Here is a 26,069-nt window from a genome sequence, read left to right on the forward strand (position 1 = left end):
TTCTAAGATGCCCTCTATGTGCATTTTTTATTAAATCCCACACTGGCATCAGTGTGGGTTTAATGTGCTGAGATATCAAACTTCATTCGTAATGACAAATCCCAGCACCATATACTCTTAAATGCAGCACTGCACTTACAATGTCTAAGAATGGACTTAGAAACTGTACCCTCACCACTGGTATAGTGCACACAGCTAGAGGGGTGACTGATCTATGCCAGGGCAGTGGGTTGTAGGCATTGCACACAGGGATGTGTGCCATGTCGACTCTTCACTTTGTTCTGCACCAAGACACACAGCCTGCAAAGGCAGTGTGCGTGTGTGTGTGTGTGTGTGTGTGTAATGGTACAGGGCCTCTAAGGTGGCACAACAAGTGCTGCAACCCTTAGAGGTCTTCTCTGGTCACAGTGCCCTGGGTCCCTGTGGTACCATTTACCAGGGGCTTACCTGTGGCCAGGGATGCCAATTGGGTTTTGTTTTTAATGCAGGTTTAGGGAAAGAACATAGGCCCTGGGCACCTGATTGGAAGGAGCCCTGGGCACACTCAGTCAAAGCACATCAGCAGTTCAGCAAATAGTGGGGGCTACCATGCAGAAAGAGGGCACTTTCTCACAGAAGGGGAGTGCACAAGATCTTTCAACATTCAGAGAGGGGTGAGACAGGGTTGTGCCCCCTTTTTGATCTCTCTGTATACCAATGGGTTAGAAGCAATATTGGGTGAAAGTACTAAGGACGTCCCATATGTTGAGGCATCCCTCTTAACTATACTCCTCTATGCAGATGATGCAGTGCTTCTGGCTAGGATTCCAGTAGTACTGCAGAAGCTCATACAGGAGAATACAAGATTTATGGCCATTTGAGATCTATGCGCGAATGTTGCTAAATCCTTTGTTTTAATTGCTGGGCGCACCCAAGGAAAGCCTTAAACTTCCACATAGAGGAGAGAATGTTGGAAGTGGTTGATACATTTTCCTATCTGGGGTACCTATTCGATAGACAACTATCTTGGAAAAATATGGTCTTAAATAGAACGACCCTCTTGGAAAGTGGTATTGTGGCACTTGCAAAGATTTTTTTTTAAATGGGATCTAATCCTGTCCCTGAAATGTTAAACATATATTTAACAAAAGCTAAGGCTAGTACCATTTATGGGGCAGCAATTTGGGGCACGATAGATCTAAGTCCTCTGCAGTGTTTGTGAATGCATTCTGTGCTGCGTACTTGTGCAAATAACACTGCCCGTATGTAGTTAAATCTGCTATATTTGGAGGATTTGATCAGATTGGCCCGTTACTACTTTGGCTTTCTATATGGAAAAGGCAATGTGTAGAACTGAACCAGGGGGTCCTCAGGGATTGTTTAAAATTGGACCATGTTCATTGGATTCCCTGGTTGAAATATATATAGACCACTTTGACTGCCCTGGGACTTCGAGTCTTATTTGATATTCCGTCGTTGTGTGCTAATTTTTCCAAGGCTAATTTCAAAAAGATTTTTTAAGCAGGGATAAGTGGGAGATGCATTAGGCAAACAGTTCCATAGTTACATATAGCATACTTCCCCCTGTAAAAAGTGAATTACAATTGTATTTGTCTTTTGTCCAGACCTCCCAACATCGATACATCTTGACAAGGTTTTGTCTAAATTACATTCCTTTAATGTCTAGCTTTCTGCCCAATATTCACTCTGTAAGTGACTTACCACCATGTCCACCACAAACAAACTTACATATTTAATTTTTTTGTTCATTTTATGGTACCCAAAGGAAACCCGTTTTAGTCCCTATGTTGTGTAAATATAAATTTGTCCAATGTAGACCTGCTCTGTATTTTATTTAGCAGCAGGGAGAGCACTGTGTGCTATGCTCTTGCTTCCTTTTTGACGCTTAACCCTTGAGATGTTTTAAGACATTGCTTTATTGTTGCGGGTACTAGGAATTTGTGTCTTGATGAAATAACTGTTATTAAGATGATGTCTGTATTAAGAGGTTTTAACAGAATGTAACATGATATTTTCATAATGTTTGCACTTTTTATGCATTGAAACAATGCAAAATAAAGTATTGGAAAGAAATGAAAAAGGCAATGATAATAGCATTTCTTAAATGCCTAATTCGCATTTAGGAAATGCTTTGTACATGTGCATTAGGAATCACAAATAGGTAATCCCTATTTGAGTTTCCTAAATCGTGGTTGCAATTTGTGATTTCGACAGAGTAGAAATCGCAAATTGCAAAAATATTTGGCCTTTGTACATATGAAAAGGCTGTTCTGCATTTGTTAACGAGCTGAAATTGCGATTCGGCCCGTTAAGAAATGCAAAAAGCTTTTATCCATCTGGCCCTTTGTTTCTCTTCCACTTTGCAAACCGTTATGAAATGGTTTTCTTTCCCACAGCCTTAGCATATCTGTCCGATGGCGGGACATTTACCTTCATGGAAAGGAGAATGCACAGCAGAAGCACAATTTATTTTTCTTTTTTAGAGGCATCACTCTGTGGGCCTCTGTAGGAGAGTAGGATCTGCTCCACATGGGTACCCCCACTTTTTGCTGGTGTGTCACTGTTTTTCGACCTTAGTCTGGCTGTGGCCCTGCTAATCAGGACCACAGCCTAGCAGCTTCCTCTCTAAAATGGTTTCCATGTACATTAGGTACATAGCTAATTGGATTCTGGAGTGCCTTATAAGCCCCTAGTATATGGTATACTATGTACCTAGGGCATAGGTACCTCAAAGGCCTACCAGGGGCTGCAGCATTTATTATGCCACCCCTGGGAAGCACTCCAAAATGACACCACAGGTCTGCTACTGCAGCCTGGGTAAGGGTGTGCTTGCACCCCTTACTGTGGTATAGGCTACCTACATCACTACCCTATACAGACACACATTAACCTATAAGTCACTCCTATGGCAGGCCTTAACAATCCTGAAGGCAGAGTGCTTGGTTTTGTGTGAGAGGGTGCCCAAGCATGAGCTGAGCCCCTCTGAAGCTTTCGGAAATACTTCCTTATAGCTGTTCTGTGATACAGTCATACCATATACTCTTAAGTGCATTATAACCTCACGGTAAATGCTAACTTTGGAATGGCTGCATCAAAACATGTCATGTTTGGTGTCAAACGCTTTGGAATACTACCCCCGCCAATTCTGGCAGCGGGGGTAGCACTCCACCCTTCTAGAGGAAGAGACATGTTCACACTGGCTAAACCCGGTGGGACTTTACTGAACCCTGGCATCACAAAATGGATGCCTCTGCCACAGACACGGGTCTGGCCTCCTGCTGCTGACCGAAACTCCGGCAGGAGAGGCCTGGACAATAGGTTTCCTGTCAAAGGCAGATGTAACCACCTCCCCAGCCAGGCTGATATGTATTGGGGCTGGGCGGGGGCACTCGCTGGTGCTTTGAATTCCTGCACTGGGGGCACGTTTGCTGTCCCTGTGCATAGCCCAGTTCAAACCGGTTGCAAGGGCTACCTGCCCCTGCTCTGGCGTGAAACTGAACAAAGGAAACGGGTGTAACCACCCCTCTTTCCAAGCCCACCCATAGGTGGGGCCTTAGAGTTAGTCCATCCCCTAAACTTACTATAAGTATAGGAATCCAGTCCCTAGGACTTTAGATTACCCTGGACGAAACTCTGCAACATATATCCGGGATCTTCGACTTTCTATCACGACTAGAAGACAGAAGAAATCTCCCTTGGGGTCAAGGAGTGACTCCCCTGCTTGGCAGGCACCAAAGAAGCAACTGACCGGTCTGCATCGCTGAAGCTCCCGTCGGATGCCGAAGTCTTTGCATCACCAGAGGTGGGTTTCCAGACTTCCCCGAGGCTTCCCTGAGTCCACAGCAAAGCTGAGGCCCGTGGCTATCGTGGGTGACGTGGAACCATGACACCTGAACACCGTGAACTTTTGCAGCAACACTATCTTCCTGGTCCTCCTTGAAGTTGTGCTTTGGGCTCCGAGTAGCCCCAGCCTTGAGCACCTCCTGCACCGAAGATAGTTGGCCTCCACTCCACGAGTGACCCGTGGGCCAGCTTCAAGTGCGACCGCTTGAGGCTCCTTCGCGATCACTAGCACGTTGACTAGAAGGGCCCCACGAAGGCAACTTCTTTTCTGCTTGGGCTTTCCTGGTTGCTCCAGACGTGCCCTTACTTACCTTTGCTGGGTGAGTCCATCAGACCTTGCTGGTCTGCACCGCAGTCCTTTCTCTGATTTCCAGTGACTTGCCGTTGCCAAGGCTTGTTGGGTCTAATCTGGTCGCCGACACCGCAGCACTCAACAGACTTTGTGGGACAGCTCCAATCCAGCTCGTGGACTTCGTCGACGCCTCCTGGACCTCGTGGTTGAAGAGTCAAGACACCCATCAACTCACCCGAAGCACCCGACATCGGTGGGCATTGGTCCATCCTGCCCTAGGTCACTGGCAAGTGACCCAGACTCTGTCCCCTCTGCTCTCAGGTTCCTTCCAGCCTAGATCCGGCCTTGGATCTCTGCGGACACTTCTCCTCGTCACGGCAGCAGCAGTTTTTTGCAGGCTCCCATTGAAATCGACGACGCAACCCGACACCAAAAGACACCTATGCACCCGGCTTCCCTGGGTGAGGTAACTCAAGTACTCCGGTGCTCTCGTGGGTGCTAGCCCTTGAACTTCCTGAGTCCAAAAGGGTTTGGTCCTGACTCGATTAGAAGTGTCCATAATCTTTAAATTTCCAACCACTACATTGCCCATAGAAGATAACGGGAACCCGCGGTTGTGTTTACACACTGCATACAGTCCCCGTGGGTCCCCTGTGTCACTACCTTGGATGGTTCCTTGGGGTCCCAGTGATTCTAGAGGCTATAGCCCTAGTGTCTATCCCAGTCGTGGTTCTTATACCACTTTTTTGGTATATGGTTTGGTATATGGTTTGATGCGCCCCTAGGGCCCAAACGTGTATTTGTGCTATTATTGGTAATTTCTGACTTGTAACTTAAGTACTTCGAACTCCAGTCTCATAAAGAGACTAGAGGGGGGTGTTTGATCTTAAATACATATATTTTGAATATATACCTGGTGTGGTTGTTTTTTCATTTCATCATTCAAGAGATTATAGACTGGTAAAACAAGCTGCTTTACATTCCATCAAGACTTAGCCTGAATGCTGCTCTCCATAGCTACCACTAGGATAGCTTTCAATAAAGGTTGTCTTTAACCTATCACCATAAGGGGTTGTCTGGACTGATACAAGGTGCCCACTAGAACTAGTGGACAGCATATATCAGGCCACCTTCTCACAGCCTCTGCCAGGTGTTTCTGCTTACTTTTCATACTCAATGCTGGTTCATTTTGGGTTGTTCCAACTTCCGTATTAGCAGCCTGTCTATCAGCGCATTCCTTCGCTCTAGCAGCCATGAGCTCCCTACCCAAACTGAACGTTTCAAGCAGCATGCGTTGTCGAAATTATTCAATGAGGCAATCATCAAAAACTCTAAGACGAATGGCTTCTTCATCATTGAATTCACTGAACTTGCAGTGCTTTATGAGCTTATCAAGTCACTCAACAAACTTATCTATTGTCTCACTTGGTTGCTATCTTGCTTGGTTGAAGTTGTACCTTCGTAGTTGATATTCAGCATTGGATTGAACTTGGCTTCCAACGTCTTCTTGATTTGACGGTGTGATACCTTATTTATCACATTTTGACTCCGCCACTTGCAATTTTCTTCAAGTATTTGAGGATCTTTTTGTCATCAAATGTTTTGACCCAGGTAGTCCATATGGCACCAACATTCTGCTTTTTGGTGGTATTGAATGGAGGTGGTGGTTTCAGGAACGTGGCAGTGCCATATTTGGCGCTCTTTCAAACAGCCATTGGAGAGCTTCAAAATTTGAAAACCTTATGAGTTGTGCTGAGTGGTGGCTGCCTCTGATGGGACCAACGACTTTGTAAGCACAACCTGGTGCTTATGCAGGTTTTTGTAGATGCCAAGGGCTACTTTGAGCGTATCGGCCGCCGGCCAAGTCTCGATTGGAGGTCGGGTGGCACTCCTCCCGTTCACTCCAGTGAGTGCAGATGTACTTTTTCTACCTGGTTGTCTCACTTAGGCTTTTTTTTGCATCTGGCTGTCGCTGTCTTTAGTGCTTATTCGTACCTGGTTGTCACTGTCTCAACAAGAAGAGGCCCAATGTCCAAAAGGCAGAAGGCCACTTCAAGTCCAGCCAGCATTGTACTTCCTACTTCCCTTCTGCAATTGGCAGTCACCAGCAGTCAGCAACCCAGCAACAGAGTCTACAAACCCTGACACAACCATCACTTCCTCACAGCCCTCATGCCCTAGGTCAATGTGTAGATTCTCCTACACACTCCTCCCATGGAGGTACATCTCAGGCCTACTCTCAAACATCTGAAGGAGAGAACACCCCTGGAGAGGTATAGCTATCCCCTGTATACCTTATGCATGAATTTACTCCCTACAACCTCCCACGTGCCACCCATATCCATGCTGGTTGACCTGCTGGTCATATATTAGAGGGCATATCATACAGAGGGGGATGGCAGATGCTCATGTTGGCCTTTGGGTGGAAGGGTTTTTCCAATAGCAGACTGGCATGCAGTAGGATATGTGTGCCCTAGGTGCTACTCTGTCTGACATTTTAGTCACACTATAAGGACGCTCTGAGATGTTTGCCAGGCAGACCCATGCCTTGGATAACATTGTGAAGTGTTGCCAATACATGTCCCGGATGAACTAAGATCAAATCAAAATGTATAGGGAAGAGAGTGCAAGATACCATGCCTTGTCCGTGAAGATGATAAAGAAAATTAAAAAAATGTTCCAAAGTCTACTTTCACTGTCAACTCCTGGAGAAGACCCTACACACCCACCTGCACCCCCATCTTCACAACAACTTGTAATGCCCCTGTACAGCCACCTGCACTCCAACATGTCCAACCACCAATACCCCTACTGCAACTACCATCTGCATGTGTGCAGCCACCACCACCACCCCCATCTGTACGGTCATCGCCGCCTCCACCAATACAGCCACCATCACTAGTACAGCTGCCACCACCACCTCAACAGGTACAGCTACCACCATCTCCTGTATAGCCACCACATCACCATCTCTACAGCCGCCACCATCTCCACCACTACAGCCACTGGCTCTCCCACATGCACCGTCCCCAGACCCTCCAGCCGAGCCATCTAATCCACCTGTACTGGCAGCTGCCACACATCAACACACACATTGCCACCCACCCAGAATGTGCACTAAATCACAAAGAACTTCACCCCCACAATGGCGTAGTTGTAAGAGATATCCTTTGTAACTATTGTAAATGCATTTTTATCTTCAAATATTTATAGAAATAAAATTATGCACACTAATCACAAGCTCTACCCTGAGTTGACTTAGATTTTTTTCAAACGATTTCTCTAGTTGTAGCATAATATAATTGTGAGTACTACCTGCAGACCTGTAAGAACATCATATTTAAAGCACATGCTAAATAACTCCACATTTACACTTAACCATATTGATTGGAACAAACATTATATGAGATATATGACAGAGAGGTTTTGTGAAAATAAAATGTATACAAGTTTATGAATCTAAAAAAAATAAAGGGAATATAAATATAAGTTAAAAAAAAAACTGCCATATGGAATGGGAGAACCAATCACAAATAAAGTATTCTGGCAAACTGGGTAAAAAAACTTGGATAACCACATTCAACATTAGAAAAAAAATATCAGAAAGGATTAGGGGAATCAGTCTATATAAAAAAGGGTCAAACTAAATAGTTTAAAGTAAAAAAATAATCCAAACAGAGGAACTCACAGTCATATAGAATAATAATGTCCACCTCCTCCCAAGCCATATCTAGTTTTGTAACTAGGGTCCGGGCTTGGGGGGGCACAGTCACTGGCCATCCTCACTCTCCTCTTTCATTATATGATGTGATGACGTGTACACACTTTGTCTGGCCGGTGCAAGACCAGACACACCATGAGAAGTGACAATACGAGGGGTAGCAGGAGAAACAGCGAGGGCAGGTGAACTGGAAGTTGGAACAACAGTAGGTTGGGTGGATCTGGGAACCAACTAAGATGAAATAGCTGCACTCATGTTGTTGATGGCAGGGGACATGGAGTCAAGCTGTAGACTATGTCTCTCTGTGCATCCAAAGCTAGCCCTTCATGTCCCAGATGTCCCGAGAGATCCCAGTCTTGACTTTCTCAATTGTCACCATCAGCTCCTGAAGTGCTGCCATAGGGACAGACACACATGGATGGCATTCGGGCACACATGAGGGTGTGGTTTGTAATCTTCTTGGCAGACACTGGGAGGGGGAGTTGTGACAGAGGGTGCAGCTAGAGGCTCCTATGGGATGATAGCATCCGGAGTTAGGGATGGTGGTGTCTAGGGACTACATCTGAAATGGGTCGTCTTTTGGGCCAGGACGAGACCCAACGTAAGCCCCCCCCCCTCCCCATGGCTGGTAGAGCCCTTTTCCATCCCCCCAAGCCTTTTCCCCTTCAGTCCGGCGTCTTTTGGCATATGATCTTGTCAGTCTACAGGTTAGTGCACTATCCCTGCTGGTCGCTTGATCTCCCTCCTCCTCGTTGGTAGTGTCAACAGGACGTGCCCGCCTACTAGGCGAGGAGGTTATGGTCTGCCCCTGATCCTACTGTGACGTACCTTGGCCAGTCCAGTCTGCTGTAAAATGCAAATAAACAAATATATATGTGGTAAACACTTAAGGCATCAAGAAAAAAAAAACAATAGCTGTCTTTCAAGTACCCTGGCCTAACTAACGGATAGTCTGTACTGGAAAAATTTATGTAAGCTTTGAATTGGCTTTAATTTAACTCACTAATTCACAAAATATTAAATTTGACACGCATGTTCAGTATTTTCTGCATGATTCACAAAGTGAAACTTCCACTGTAATGCAAGTTGAGTTTTTTCCTTATTCACAAAGTACTAGTCAATAGTAATTTTATGATTGCAGGGACTCCACAGTTGGGCAGAGAACACCACACATAAAACAATAGGGCAGGTCTATTCCTTTATGAGTGGAGTTCTCTGCCCAATTGTAGTTTCTCTGCAGTTGTAAACTTAATATCAACTCTTATTTTGGGAATTATAAAAATAACTCAACTTTCACTAAAGTGTAATTGTACCTCTGTCAATCAGGCCCATGAAGATAATCCAAAAATTGGCTTTCTTTCTCATAGATTTTGCAGTGGCAGCTCGCAGAGGGAGTGCTGCGGGGCAGTGGACCGGGTGGAGGGGCAGGGTGGGGGGGGTTAGTGGAGTTGGACATACGACGGCCAGGAGTAAAGTAAGTACATAAATAAATAAAATCTTTTACCTTGAGCTCGCTGCATCGCAGAGTTGGCGATGCAGAGAGCGCAAGGTAAATGTAAATAGTTTTATTTATTTATTTATTTATTTACTTTACTCCTGGCCGTCGTATGTGTCACTCTACTACCACTCCACCCTGCCCTTCCCCCGCCCCGCCCACCGCCCCGCAGCACTCCCTCCGCAAGCCGCCACTGAGATATTGTACCCATGGAAACATCAGGATCTTGACATGGGTAAAGACACTGTCTCCATTACAATAATGCTTTGTTTGTGCAGCACATTTCTACTCATATGTGCTTCCTTAGTACTACTACATATATTTTGGACAATACCTTATATGACATTGTTAATAAACAGTGTGCATTTAGTACAAATTGGACATGCATGGATCATATGGAGTAAGAAAAGGTACACAATGTCAGTCTTGCTGTCTTGATTTAATTTCAAACAACAAATAGTAGTTGTGAGAAACAATATTAAAAAGCATGTTTGATATAACATAGTAACATTACAAACTGTCATACTAACTATAAAAAGCGTCAAGACCAAAAAATCACTATAGAATTAAACTTTCCTAAGGTCCTTGGTTCACTAGTTATACAAGTCCGAATGTATTTTAACTCAGAAATACATCTGTGATTCAGTTATTTCTGAAATGAAAACTACAAGAACTATAATTTCTCGCAAGAAAGTTAATCCTAATAAAATGCTGATACATAGACCTTATACATTTTGTAGCCATGGCTCAGATTAAGGTAAAGGTCACAAACAACACATGAAAGGACATTTCTCTCCCAACTCCCATCAAACTGTATGACAAATGATGGAGTGCATGTGCTTACTGTCTCTCCAATGCTCAAACTCTATCTGCTGAGCATGGAGGTTTGGCCAGGCAGCCTGTATGGCCCTCTGGTACAGAGGGGTCATGTAGGACCACTGTGAATGGGGCTGGGAGGACACATCCATAAAGTCCTGGCCCAGCATCGCTATTTCCCCAGTGTTTCCTGCACATTTTGCCTTGCCAACTGAACATGCCCACTGCACTACAGCAAATGGCAATATTCCACCAGATTTGGGCACCGCTGCATTGCTCATCTGGGCTTCAGGGCCTCCATAGAGCTGAGCTTACTTACCAAGCACCCCCTCACTAATAATATTCAATTCACTCTCGAAGAAGGAGGGTGCCTTCTCATCTGGACCCTCAGAGATGCCCGGGGCAAGATAGATGCACAGATTAGCAGAATTGAAGAGGATGCTTCTCTGAGGAGAGGATGGTACAGAATGGTTTTAAAATGGCTGACTTCCTCTTTCCGTATGTCCTTTCCTGTGTAATATCCATGGATTTTGCCACAATCTCACATTCAAATATATATATATATATATATATATATATATATATATATATATATATATATATATATATATATATATATATATATATATATATATATATATATATATATATGTCAATCTGGCTTGTCAGAAAATGTTTAATCATCTCCAAACTAGAAAGGAGGAAGTGACTTATATATATTTATGGAATATAGGCGTTAACATTGCACGCGTTTACAAAGCAGGCAATGACAACGCGGTTGTTACGACGACTTGCTGTATGGGGTGCGTTGGACTTAGGAACAGTATAATTTACTGTTCCAACTCCAGTTTGTGCAACAGTAGGGAAGGTGTTGGAATAGTAAATTATACTATTCCTTAGTTTAAAGCTCCCCCTACAGCAAGTTGTCGTAACGACTTGCGTTGTAATGGTACTGCGATGTAACAACGCGGTCGTTGTAACGACCGTGTTGTAATTGCATGCGTTGTAATGCATGCGATGTGATGGCTGTTTCCCCTATTTATGCACATTAATTATTATTTGTATGTGTGATGCACTCAGCATCACACACTCAAATCCTACTAGCCTTCTACATTTTATGGGTGAAGCAAGGATTCTCTTCCTGCTCAAAAACTATTGTGGCCATAACACAGAAACTCTTGCTCGTGGTGCAAGAGTGCTAGCATTGATGCTACACTGCCACAACCTGATGCGATTTGTCACAGCGATTCTCAGATTTTCTCCTACTACGTATTGCTGGTCAATTGTTCCAAATGTGATTCATCACAAGCAATTTCAGGAGCCACGATACATTTTTACTTGAGCTTCGCACTAATTCTCTGGATTTGCGTCAAAATTTAAAATTGGGATTCGCTCATCCACAGAAAATACTTGCAGATCTATTAGACTCTGGGACGCTACAGTGACATTGCTTTGCACACTGATTTTTAGGGTCAGCCACTTAAACTTGCATAGTCCTGAAAATGGTCTTACGGACGACAGCTTAAAAGACCGAAACGTCAACAATTGCACTTTCTTTAAGTACAATGTTACCATAGGCTATATTCATCTGTATTAACCAGCTGATTTGCATTATTTTTATTTGAAAAAAGTGTACATCATTGCTACTGTGAAGTTCTAAAAAACATCTGTATTTCTTTATAACTTCCTGTTTCATTGTGTGTTTAATGAACTAGTAACCTTTAAACATCATTTTCTATGATAAATTTAATTTTTTAATATACACCCGAGTTTTTTTGATATTTTCTGATATATTCTGATGTTTTCATATTTCCATTAGAAAATCAAAATTGTATGTAAGATATCTGTGCGAACAGTTTGAACTATATATAAAGATATCAATCTACAAGCAAAATATCAAAACGTGTCAAAATAGTAAGCAAAAATTATTTAAAATTAAGTGTACAAAAAAATCCCTTGTAGGCACCCCTACCAGTTCACACTGACACAACATTAGCAGCACATGGTGATAGCATATATGATACCTATCCTGTACAAATATGATTATTTTGGTTCTATCTCTTTCACACAACTCAGCACAGCAAGTTATCTTGCTGCGTTCATTTTTGTCAAACTATATTATATATGCCCCTTGGAGTGTGACAGAGAGGGTAGTTTGTCACAACTGCATCATACTACCCATTTTACTACCCTGTCCACAAAACTGAGGTTCATGCCCCCTCATGTTTACTTATCCAGCGCCTCACTACATCACCGCCAGAGACTACTCCATCTCCGCAGCAGACATAAAGCTCAAATGGATTACACCAGTAAGTCCTGTGTTAGTTTTGGCCATTTGTCGGCCCTACAGTGTAGAGTGAATGGAGCAATGTGAAGTCTTATTCCCTGTCACTCCCATGTAACATCTGTTTGTAAGGGCCAGTGAAAATGAGAAAATGAGCCTCAGATTATGGCACTTGAAATCCACAGGGCTGCATCATTGTTTGTTGTTTTTGTGACCCAATTATTCCAAAATTACACTTTTTGATTAGAATGACAAAATAAAACTTTTGTTATACACCTGTAAGTCTCCATCTTATTCACAAAGCCATCCCTCACTCACTCATTGCATAGGACATGAACCATTGTGACGGCTGTTGCAATGATAGAGATGCCCACTGGGCTGGAGGCATCTCAAAATTGGACGCATTTTTACTCCCAAGGGTACTGGAGTCCTTAACTCCAAAGCCCTGATGGACTAATTACATGCCTGGCAAATGTTTATCACTGCCTAGCTTTTAACTCTTGATAACAGCTTTCAATTACATACATTATGAAAGGCTTACAGATTTGTCTCAGGATAGAATTTATTGGCAGAGTGTTAAATTTCACCAGTCATCATTGACTGTGAAACCACATGAAGGCCGTGCCCTAACTGGTAGCTCAAGAGAAAAAAAATGTTGAGCAGCTGATCACGCACCTGCATACTCTGCCCTTTGTTTGGTACAACACCTTGGTTCCCTGGATTCTGACATTCATGAAGGTTCAGAGGTATGTGTAAGCCTTGTTGGTAGTACAGCTGCCCCCCCCTGTACATCCAAGACATCTGAGTAGCGACTTTAGGAGACCAAAAGTGTGCTCTATTAAGGCTTGTGTATAATTATGTGCCCTATTGTACCTCCGTAAAAATAAAACAGTGGCAGCGCGTCTGTACAGTGAGGAGAGAGTGCATACACTGCATCACCTGAAGGGGAAAATAATCAAATATTGTAAATGGCTTTCTATTGTCTGTATAGTACATTATGTATGGCAAGCTACATGCAGTGTCTGGTGGCTCATGTATGTGGTTTGAGTATTAGTCATTTGGTATGGTTGTGGAAAAGTAACCATCATTTATTCATATTAGACCTGTATGGTGAGTGAGTATTTAACCAGAAGCCACATTTTACCAAACTCTTCTGCTACCAAGTGGCGTGCAATAGGTGATCTGCGTAAAGTCAAGCTGTTGTGTGTACTGCCTAGGAACACAGCATATACACAGTATATACAGCAGGAAAGCAGCCACTGGCATCACACACTGCCTGCATGTTGAAGTAGTGCCAGCTGTATATGTTAAGGAAAATGTATGCTGTGTAATGAGGTGGCTGAAGTGCCACAGGAGTGCAATCAATAGCATCTAGCACACGTGGGATGAGGGAAATGAGCAACCTTTTTCCTGCCAGCCAGTGTATGTGGTATACCTGTGTAGAGATGCAGTATCCTACTTATGCATCTCAGGACTTGATTCAAGCATCAAGAGTGGCTTGGCTGTGAGATGCCAACAATATCACTGGAAACACTCTGAAATGATCCAGTGGCAAAAAAATACATTGTTGCTAAGTTCCTCACATAGGCTGGGAGAGACTGATAGTGGCATTTATCAAAATCATGATCCAGCTCCCTCTCAGAAACCATGTCTAGGTGGGAAGCAGAATGTGGAGATCACATCTTGGCTGAACATCCCAAAGATGTTAATCCTTTGCCTGAAAATCTTCTCAGCTCTTTTCCTCATCCTCCTCAGATAATCCATTCACACGGTAAGGAACAAACCCACAAACAACATTGAAAGAGTATGTTTCTGCTTAATCTTTTATGTCTTCACCCTGGCTGTGATTGACTATTTGGCTAACAACATTTTGGTGGAGATGGGTAGGTGATAGTAAACACATTCACAGGTGTGTGGGAAGTGTTTGAAACATTGTTGGAAATGTGACTTGTGAATTGAGGTTTTAACCTATAACTAACATTCACATTTGAACAGATTGTCAGGGAAAATACAGGACACATAAGTCCTTATATTTACACCGAAAGTTGAAATGTTATTGCAAAATAACAATTCATTTTTGTTGGGCCTGGCTTTTTTGGCAGGTTCACTCCCAAACTTTTTGCATTTAGTCTGGCCTTTTCCCCTATGTAGTGTTAGTAGTTTTAGGCCTATAGGCACTTTTAGCACTGTGTCCCAGTGTAAAGTGCGTGCGCTCTGTGTTACATGTAGTGAGACTGGCCTGCCCTCCCATTGGAATGCATGGGGGATATATGTGTTCATGGTAGTTCCTGAGGTGAGAGGAGTGCAGGGGCGAGTTTGGTATGTGCAAACTCGTGCGAATAAATGCTGTGCAATGGTGTGCGCAGATTTATGGTGACTGGTGGGGGGGTGCCACTTCTAAAAGTTGGCATGTCTGTGTGCTGTGTGATGGTGATTGCCTGTCTGGCTTGTGATTGACAGGAGCTGAGAGGGCTGGGGAGTTCCAGGAGCCAGGGTGAGTCTGCCCGGTGGTGAATAGAGAGACCTGCATATAGATGGGAGGGAGGAGTTGCACCTGGGCCCTGAATAGGGCTGGGCCTTCCCTTCACAATGCTGGCTCCACCTCCTGTGGTGCGTCTGTTGTCCCTGGCCTGCCCTGTGAATAGAGAGGGGAGCTGGACAAAACAAAGTGCTCCTGAACCAGTTGTATCTGGTTCTCCCCTTGCCCTTCAGTGGCAGAACAATGGAAAATGTTGTATAAAAGAAGGGGCTGTGACCCCATGAAGATGTTCTTGTTTGTGGACTTGAATCTACCAGGGGCGTGCTGCTACTGGGGGCTCAGGGGAAGGCTTGCCTCCCTGGGCCCTGCCCTGCCCCTGGATGCCTGGAGGACTTTCCCTTGCTGGGAGCTGTTGTGCTCCATCCCTGATGCCCAGGACTTCTTGGACCTTTCATTTTTAGCTTTGCCTTTCCTTTGCCAAGGCTTGATGGAGCCTGTGCGAGCCTGAGGAGGAGCGCTTGCTATTGCTGGTGATTTGCCCAGCTGAGGGGGAGCACGAGGGCTCTGCAGCGCGGCGCTGCACCCTTTCCTGGGGGAACCCCGACGTGGGATTCCCCCCTGCTGGAGGGGAGAGAGGCGGGAGCCCACCCCGCTTATTATCTTTCATTGCGCAGGTGCCCACCCTGCGTCTTCGTTTTTATTGTTATAACCAATGAGGGTGCCCAGCCCGCTTATTTGTGCCTTTCGCGGGTGCCCAGCCCACTTCCTGTTTTATTCTTAATAGCGGGAGCCCACCCAGCGTTTCACCGCTGCGGCCCGAGCCGCTAACAAATCCCTCCCCGGGCCGCGCTCGGCGCGACCCGGAAGTCAGGCAAGCCTTGCCCGGGACGTGGGCGGGGCGCCAGGCGAAAATGCTGCAAGACGGAATGGCCGCGTGCGGGGAGAACGGGAGCCCACCTCGCCTCCGCGAGTTGTGGTGAGCTAAGTCCCGGGTCCCAGGAGGGTGCCCGGGTGAAGGCAGGGAAGTGTTGCGATGTTCAGCAGGGCTCCCATGTGCAAGGGAGAGCCCTGCCTTTGCCGCAGGAGTCCCGGGTCACAGGAGGGGGCGCGGGTGAAAAGGAAGCCCCGCAGACCGGGAGAAGCCAAGCCAGTCAACGGAAGTTGCCTCGTGTCCCAGCGGGGCTCCCTTGAGCGCCTGGGAGCCTCGTAAGTGATTTACGCACCTGTGTTGATACCTCTAAATGTGCGTTATGATTATGAGGTTGGTTCGCATATAATGGTTTATGCTAGTGAGAGTTATTCCCTAATGTAGTTATAATTAGGAGGTTAGGGTCTAATGTCTTTAGACTTGTCAGAGAATTGCATAATGTGGTTATGTTGATGAGGTTGGCGTACAATGCGTTTGGCGCCTAATGTGATACTGTGCATAAAGTAGTTTATGTTACAGGCTGATGCTAAGAACAGTGATTCCCAGTGGTTGCAGGTTGTATGTTTATGATCTGCTGTACTTTTACTAAGTTCGCTTTGTGATGGTTCTGACAGTGGTCCATGTGGCCCAGTCATGTGTACATAATCCCTTGTAAATATTACCCAGTGCCAGTTGGCACAGTGTATAATATGTGCTTACTATTCAGATGTGTTATGATAATACAAAGGCCATTTTTATATATAACCTTGTGTGGACTTTCTTTTGTGGTGGACCTGGGATGTTGTTGGTGGGTGCGTGCGCAAATGCTTTACACATTGCCTCCGGGATAAGCCTGACTGCTCGTGCCAAGCTACCAAGGGGGTGATCAGGGGTTATCTTTGGCATGTAACTTCCTTGCCCTGACTAGAGTGGTGGTTTCTGCCTGGCTTTGGCGCACGCCTTAGCCAGCCAGAAATCCCATTTCTAACAATTTTATTGTCACCACTTGTAAGACAACCTGATTAGATTACTCGAAATTATTTTTTATTAACTATTTTGTGGTAATGACGTCCGTGGCCAGAATGTAGTCTCCAGAAGATTTATTAAGTTGCAAGTTATTGAGTTCATGTGATGCAGCCCCACCAGGAGCAGTCTGCCTGCTGCTCAGCTCATACTCCAACTGTCAAACTCAAACATCCAGGCACCCAAACATTCCATTCATCTCCATCACACCAAAATTCCATACATCACATTCACACTGGCTGAGCAGCTAGGGAAAAAGCAACAAGATAAATACAATACAGGTTACTACATATCCTCCCTCCTTCCACAACACAAAAATGAAACCGCAAATTAAGAAAAGGTTCAACCAAGAAGAACCCAAGAAAGAGAAATGTGAAGCAGTAAAGAATATAAAAGAAGACAAATTAACCCAAAAGTGAACGAATCACAACATAGATAGCAAGAAAAACCACCAAGAGCATGAAAGAAAATGAACAGAGATACGCAAAAGAAAATGAAATGGATGGTATAGAAGGAATTACAAGGGAAATAGAAAATCATAGAAAAGATGCGTAGACAAATATAAAGGATATAATATCACATATCCTCCTCCTATAAATTTAATAAAGCATATTAAAAATGGATGAACGACACCCGAAAGAACGGGTGAGTAAATGAACCTGAAACAACAGAGGACATCCACACCCAACAACATCCTATATATAAGAGATGGGGAAAGAATGAAAAGAAGGTTGACTGCCAACCCTTCAGCCGCTATGACCTAGGGGCAGCAAACAAACGTATGTGGCACAATGGTGAGTTATACACCGTACAACAGAAGTAAAGCACAGTGTGACTTAAACACCATATAACCAACGTGCAGCACAAGGTGACTTACACACAATAAAACAACTCTTTTGTGGGTGAGTGATGCCTGTCTCAAAAACCCTCCAAGACACTCAACATAGTTCAGTGCTTCACCCTATTCACTTCACATTTAATCCATAGTTGTTGACTTTTGTCCCCAAGTGACGTGTGTCCCTCACTCCTTGTGTACCTCAATGTTTAATTACATGTTGCCACACTTTGCTGTTTCCTACATGAACTGAACACATAGCCATATGAGACAGGCGGAGGCTTGAGACTCTGCAAATTTCTTGTGATTGGCATTTTGTTCTACTGTTTGTAGTTTTACAAAATGTACTACATGATGTGGTGTCTGAATCAGGGCCTATGTGCATTGTCTTGCATCCCTAATCTGTTCTATTATTTGTGTGTGGAGTGCTCCGCCCCGAGTGCAGAGACTCAGCCCCAACTGCAGAGACGCTGCAGTCGTAAAGATACTACTCTAAGTGCCTTGGTGAATACCAAAAGCAGTAAATTTACAATAAAGTGTTAGTTTAATTTTGTGAATCAGGCCCACAGTGTGCAGACTAAAAAGAGCATTTCATGACCCAGACTTACTTGATCTCCGGAGAATCCAGCATGGGAACGAATTGAAATGAATTAAGAAAGGTTACATGAAAGTTATTCGAGATTAGACATATGTTTTCTCTGATTTTGTCTAGAGCCAGAGGCTACTATCTGACCACTCTCTATGTGTGGCTATATATGTAACTATTATACGAATACCGAGGGAACTAATGTGGAGACCACCCTACCTTTATGTATTCCTGAACGCACCATTTCAAAGATAACCTGAGATGATCATTGTTAAGTCCCTTTGAGTTCAGTTCTAGGTCAACCTGTAGCAGAGATAACAAATGGGATGATATGAAGGTAGGGATTAAAGGATTTGTGTCAAGTAGAATAATAAAAACAGACACTGGAAAAGGAAATGAAGGAATATGAATATCAGATCTGGGACATGGAAAGGGTGTTAGATGCTAGGGAGTGATGTAACTCCAGACAGCTTGCAGAAGCTTGAGTGAGTACACTCAATGTTGTTGCGTGCAGATTTAGATTCCGTATATAGGTTTCCCGATTTATGCCCTTATATAGGTACATTGCCCTTATTTGGGCATAGAAATCCGGCCCTAATTTATTCATTGTCCGTACAAACCAAATACAGGCAGGGCCACCTACATCCGTCCATCCACGTCACAACGACTTCTTGGAAAACCAGACCCTTAAGCCTTTAGGAATTTCCCCCAGCTTGAATATTTATTTCTCCAAGAACTCATTAAGTATGCATGAACATCGGGGGCGCTAGAGGGCGCACAGCGGCATGGCTGACTTCTGAGGCAGCTCCGCCGGTCAGGTCAGGCCAGCGGCGAAAAAGATGACTTTGCAGATCGCACATTGGCGCTAAAATGACCATGGGTGCGTCGGAGTTGCTGGGGCAGAGTCTGCTGGCGTGGTAAGCCTGGTGACACACGGGGGACGCCGTTCTGGGCACTTGGCAGCTCTCTCCATGCGAGTGCTGATCGGCGGCACAAAATGGCGGCATCCTGCGGCACAGTGATTCTGCCCCCAACAGCGGCTGGAGCGGCTTAGGCAACGGCCACGGAGACACGGATTGGCCCCTACACAACCAGCGGTGCGAGAGTGACTGCCCCTGCCGATTGAAGAGCCGCGTTACGGGTCAGACACGCTGCATTGCTACAGCGTGGGAGACATGGCACCTGACCCCAAAATGGCGGTGGAGCGACATCGGTGGTGCCCGGGCTGGAGGCTCCTGAGCGTGCGGAAGGTTTGAATAGCGTATGGGGGCAGCGGGATTGCAAGCTGATGGTGCGGGCGGTAAGATCATGCTGGGGTTCAGAACCAAGTGCCACGCAGTCTGCAAGTGCCTGCTCCTCCGCACAAGCGCTTCATGATATGCGCGAATGTGCTGCCACCCGGTATGGTGTATCCGAGGGCGAGATTGATAGTCCCTGAGCCCAAATGGTGCAGCCACTGAACGCGCACCACTGCTGAGGGCTGCGAGGTGATACTGGCGACAACGTGTTGCATGCTGGGAAGAGTGGCAGAGATAGACAGCCTTGGGGCGGACGGCCCTGCTACCGCGCTGGTGCTCTAGTGGCAGTTGGTGAAGGTGGGCCTCTGAGGACATTGTGCTGGCTGGAGCTGTTGAGCGGCAGGTTCTGAGAGTCATCGGAAGAGTTGCCTACATTGGCGACACCGCGCTCAAGGCACCGCCTTATGATTGTTACCATCGACGGCTGAAGTGGGGTGCTGATTGGTGACTAGGTGCCAGCCAAGGGGGTGCTGCATATTGGAGGTGCAGAAGCCTCCTGACGAGTGGTATTAACGTCTACCAGGCTCTGTGGAGATCTGCGTCTGCCACCTTTATTATGGGCAAATCGGACAAGCAACAGACAAAGCTCTCCTTTGATACAAAACGCCCCACGAAAAGTACATCGGGGCCCTCGGATGCCGGAATGGAGGAGGGAGCCGAGGCGAATCCACCCATGGAGCAAATCCTCAAGGCTATACAACACAGCCTATAGGACATAAATGGCAAGCTGGACTCTTTAACAAATAGGGTGGTTAATATCTCAACAAAGTTGGATAAGCAAGGCGAGCGGATGAACGAGGCGGAGAAACGTATCTCAACAGTGGAGGACAAGTCGCAAAGTACAGCGCGCAAATGTGCCGATATGGAGAGAACGGTCGAGGCCCTACACAAAATGGTGGAGGACTTAGAGGCGAGGTCTCGGCGCAACAAAATCCGAATTGCTGGAATTCCAGAGTCCACCAATACCGGGCGAATGGAGGCATTCGTGGAGGGCCTACTGCGGGATGTTTTCGATGCTTCTCAGTTATCGTCGGTTCTTATAGTGGAACGTGCCCATAGTTCGCTGGCGCCGAGGCCCCCCCCGGGTTCCCCACCAAGACCTATAGTAGCTCGGCTCCTGAATTACCGAGACCGTGACGCAATATTGTGTATGGCACGGGAAAAGCAGCGAGTGACTTATCAGGGTAACGAGTTGGCATTCTTCCCAGATTTCACCATGGCGGTACAGTTGGCACGCAAGGACTTCAACCCAGCGAAACAAAAACTGAGGGAGCTCGGGGTGGAGTACGCAATGCTCTACCCTGCTCGGCTCCGGGTGACGCATGATGGCAAGCCGACGATTCTCCACTCTCCAAAGGCCGCTCATGACATTATCAAGAAGCTGTCCGGTCAGCGCAGGGAGCGTAGACAAACGACACAGAACTGTGACTCCGAGTGAGGCCCACCAGAATGTTCTTCTAGGATGGAGCAATACTTGTTACACGGCGGGGTTGCGCCCCGCACCCGAAGGGGAAAGGTAAGACATGACGTGAGTATTGATTTCTGCGAGGGATACCTGCGGGGTCTATGTGCCTCAGGTTCTCTCCGAGAGATTGTTTTGGAGCTGCCAGAAGGGTTGGAACTGACTTACTGACTGCTGGATGATGACTGTCTGTCTGATGCTTTACTCCACGGCTTGAACTGAGACTATATGCGCACTAAAGGTATGTTGCGCACTATTGATGATGGGGAACGAGGCACAGTGAAGTTGTCAACGCTAAGCTGCGATGTGGGGCAGTAGGACACTGGACGCCTCCAGCCGGCTGCGGTGGGGGGGTATGAATCATTTGTTTTAAATAGTTTCAGGCTGTGCCGCATGATTTGTTCCCTTTGTGTTTTAGCATGTACCGAAAAAATATTGTAGGGGCTATTGATGGAATCACGGGGCTTGACCCCTATAGTGGGCTATTAGATCTGCATATGTATTGTACACCTGACCACATCCATGTTGTTGGATGGAGATGTGTGCCCTCGGTGGTACCCTCAAGCGGGTGCTCCCCTTAAAATGTTGTTGGAATGTTGTTTCTTTTGTTAGAGATGTGGCTTTGGCAAAGTTGGGGTGCTGAAGTGGGTGGGGGGAAGATGGGGTGGGGGACTGTTATTCAGACTGTAGTGCGTGGGATGCAGTGTAAAGTTTTATCAAGACAATCTTACAACTGTGGTTACCAGTATGTCCTAAAGTCACGGATCGTGTACCTTAAAGAGGTAGAGTATAGGATACTAGGAGATATCTTGGTGTGTGCTCATGCCCGCCGATAGATTACGTCCAGCCCAACTTAATCTTTTGACATGGAATATTAGGGGGCTCAAAAACCCCCCAAAAATAAGGCAAGTGTTTGCCTATTTGCATAGGATACGTATCGATATAGTCCTTCTTCAGGAAACTCACATTGCCCCTGATGTTAAGTGTACTATTGGAAGAAAATGGGCGGAGGCAATACACAAGTCGTCATACTCATCCTATTCTAGGGAGGTCATCATATTAGTAAAAAAAGGGACGCAACTCCAAGTAGACAGCACGGTGCGAGATGAGGTAGGACGTTATGTTATCATAACAGGAAGACTCCGAGGTCAGCGTATAGCCTTTGTTAACACATATGGCCCGAATGTGGATGATCCTGATTTCTATAGAGCGGTATGGCGTAAATTACATGTGCTGAAAGGTATGACTATATTTTGGGGTGGCGATCTGAATGCCGCACTATGTGACACCTTGGATAGATCAGGTACGTCTAGAGAGCCACACCAGAGGGTGGTGGAAGTACTGCACAACATTATGAAGGAGGAGGGACTACACGACATCTGGCGCACCCGCCACCCTGACAATAGGGAAGCTACACACGTCACAGCGGCTCATAATAGCTGGTCTCGCATAGACTATTGGTTGGGGACAAGTGAAGCACTCCTGTGGACGCGAGATGTGAGTCATGTCCCTAGAACACTATCCGATCATAATCCGGTGCTCCTGACCATAAATATTCCATGCTATATGCCTCCACCATACATCTGGCGTTTTAACTCCAAAGCACTGTTGGATACCACGTTCACAGACACACTAAGTAAGGCCATAACTGAGTACTTTGATTTGAACACAGCTAGCACTGATGACACTGGCCTACTGTGGGAGGCATTCAAAGTAACGATTCGGGGAGTGTGCATTAGTACTAGTGCTGGCATATTAAAGGATATCCGAGAGCAGCTAAGTAAACAAGAGAATACACTAAAGGCGCTAGAGCTGAAAGAACACAAGAAGTGAAAATACTGGGGGATATTAGGACCATCCTATCTGAATACCAGTCGTATGCTGAGGATGAATTAAAGTACCTCACAAAGCGTCAAGTAGCGCGCTCTTATGGAGAGGGTGGCAGGCTGGGTAGGGTACTTGCTGACAGAATACGAGCAGGTAGGCCACAGCACACAGTACTGGCGATTAGGGATCAACAAGGGGTGCTACAACAAGATGCGCAGGGGATTTTGGGGGAATTTACAAGAACATTTGGGGAGCTATATGCTACGAGAAACACGGCAGGGGAGGCCGAAATACTGGAATATTTAGATGACATTGCGATTGCATGGCTGTCGGATATGCAACGAGAGTATTTATCCTTGCCTATTACTGTGGAGGAGGTCACGGCGGTTATCAAGTCCCTCCCCAATGGAAAAGCCCCCGGCCCAGACGGGTATACGGGCGAATTTTACAAGGCTTTTGCAGGCCAATTGGCACCTCACCTGGTCGCCATGTATGGAAACGCACATGACCAGCAATCCTTACCACCAACATTGAAAGAAGCAATGCTGGTTGCGCTGCTAAAACCCGGCAAAGACCCGGAGAGCTGCGACTCGTACCGCCCGCTCTCACTTATCAACGTGGATACTAAAATATTGGCCAAGCTACTAGCTACGAGACTACAACCCTTAATGACGCGACTGGTTCTCCCAGATCAGTCTGGGTTCATCCCGACCAGATCTACATCACATAACACAAGGACGTTGTTTGCATTATCTCATTATTTGATCCCTAACACTAAGGCGGTGGCAGTACTCCTGGATGCGGCGAAAGCCTTCGATTCCATTGAGTGGGCGTATTTAAATGCCGTACTGAGTCGCATGGGATTCCCGCTTAGGTTCTTACGATGGGTGCAGACATTATATGCTAACCCTGCAGCACGAATCAGGGTGAATGGTTATGTGTCCGATGCCTTTCAAATCAATAGGGGGACGAGGCAAGGCTGCCCGCTGTCTCCGTTATTGTTCGCCCTAGTGCCTCTGGCCTGTAATATACGGCAGGGTCATCACTACTCGGCGCTGCAATTCCCGCAAAGGCCGTTACACATATCGCTCTACGTGGATGACATGATGTACGTGCGAGACCCTGAGACGAATCTGGCTCCCTTGCTGAGGGAATATATTAGATTCAGACAGCAGTCAGGATTAAAAATTAACTGGTCCAAATCTCTAATAATACCGCTAACCGATTCCACGGCCCAACACACTACTGAGTTTCCATTGGAATGGCAATCTGAGCCGGTTAAATATCTGGGGGTCTGGTTTCATCGGGATCCAGAGGTGGTGATTCACTACAACTACGGCAGAGCTCTGGATGCCATGGACGGCAAAATTGGATGTTGGATCCAACTGCCTATGACGTTAGCCGATCGCTTAGCTCTCGTAATAATGGTTATATTGCCGAAATTCTTATATCTGTTTAATAATATCCCAATCACGCCCCCCTCACAGGTTTTCAAAGGAATTGCTGCGATGGTGACCAAACTAATATGGGCTGGCAAGCATGCCCGCATCAAATTGCATACACTCACACTGCCTTATGCGCAAGGGGGGTTGACAGTGCCAGACTTTTTATTGTATTTTCTGTGTGCGCAAGCGCAATTTGCGCATTATTGGTATCATAGGGTCCCGTACCTTCCACATGTAGCCATAGAAGAAGGGGATGCAGTCGCAATTCCACTGAAAGCCATCATCACGCATCGGAGGCCTCCACTGCATAACCAAGACATCAACACCATAGATACAACAATTGCTGCAGGGCACAAAATGGGGAAATTGGCGGGCAAAAATCCATTGTATGCGCAAGCACTACCGCTGTTAAATCACCCTGAGTTAACCGTCACGCAAGAGCAGGTGGGTCAGAAACAGCTGCAACAGGCAGGTATTGACAAAATGGGGGACCTTTATAGTAATGGTGTGTTTAAAACGCTCACTGATCTCACATATTTTAGTAACCAAACGACCTTATTCCGCTTCACATACTATAGACTACAAAATGCGATCAAAACACTGTACCCCTCATACCCAGAAGAGCCATCTCAGATGTCCACTCTACAGTGGGTGCTTAATACGCCTAATAATCAGCATATGGTGTCCAACTTGTATAGTAGGCTACAGGCTGATATAGGTAGCAAAACAACTAAGGCGATGGAGAAATGGAGTGAGGTTCTAGAGGTCCCACTAACTGAGGAGGATTGGACTGCGGCGTGCGCTCTCACTGGTATGATTGTGCCTAACGGTAATCTGAAAATGGTGCACTTTAAATACCTCCACCAAACATACTATACGCCAGCTAGGCTGTATGCGTATGGTCTCCGAGCAGATGCGACCTGTAGGCGTTGTAGGGCAGAGGGTGCTGACTTTCTGCATCTAGCATGGGGTTGTGTGGCGGTGCATGACTACTGGCTTAATGTTACCACAACGCTAGGTAAAATGATGGGCGGAATTATCAATTGTACAGTTCTCACATGTCTGTTGGGTATTGATCATAATATGCAGGCTCGTAAGCGCAAAGTTTGTACTGTTGCTTTGCTGGTGGCAAAACGTAGAGTTTCCCTGTGCTGGGATAGTAAGACTTGTCCAACGACCCGACAGTGGGTTCGTGACCTGGCGTACAGTAGGGACATGCTCCATATGTACGTGGAGGAGCTGCCATCTGGGGCCAAGCCTAAAGACTATTGGTCATATCTAACTGACTACCTACAAGTGAACACTATGGACTAATGACTTGCCGCGCCTTATTGGGATATAGGTGAAATTACTGGTTACTTGAAGACTCTAAAGACACTGTAAGATGAATGTTACTATGCTACAGTCTGGGGGTTTATTCGTTATGGTTTGTATAATGTATAATCTTGAAATGACAATAAAAAAATAAAAATAAAAAAAAGTATGCATGAACATCTATTCCTTAGGGGTTTATTCATGACGTTCCTCTACCCGACTTTTACGTCAATAGTGGCATTCCTAGACACCTTCAAGGTATAAATATACCAGCACTTGCCTTGGTAAATTGTGGTTCCCGGAGAATTCGATCCAACCCAGACTACGCGGTTTGCCACGGTAAGTTCGGAAGGTGATCGAGTTCCAGCCTGATGCACTGACCTGACGCTGCCATCCTCCTCTCAGAGAATCCAGCTCCAGTGCTCTCTGACTTCCCTTGCGG

This window comes from Triturus cristatus, chromosome 2_2 (assembly GCF_964204655.1).
Source record: "Triturus cristatus chromosome 2_2, aTriCri1.1, whole genome shotgun sequence".
NCBI lineage: Eukaryota > Metazoa > Chordata > Amphibia > Caudata > Salamandridae > Triturus > Triturus cristatus.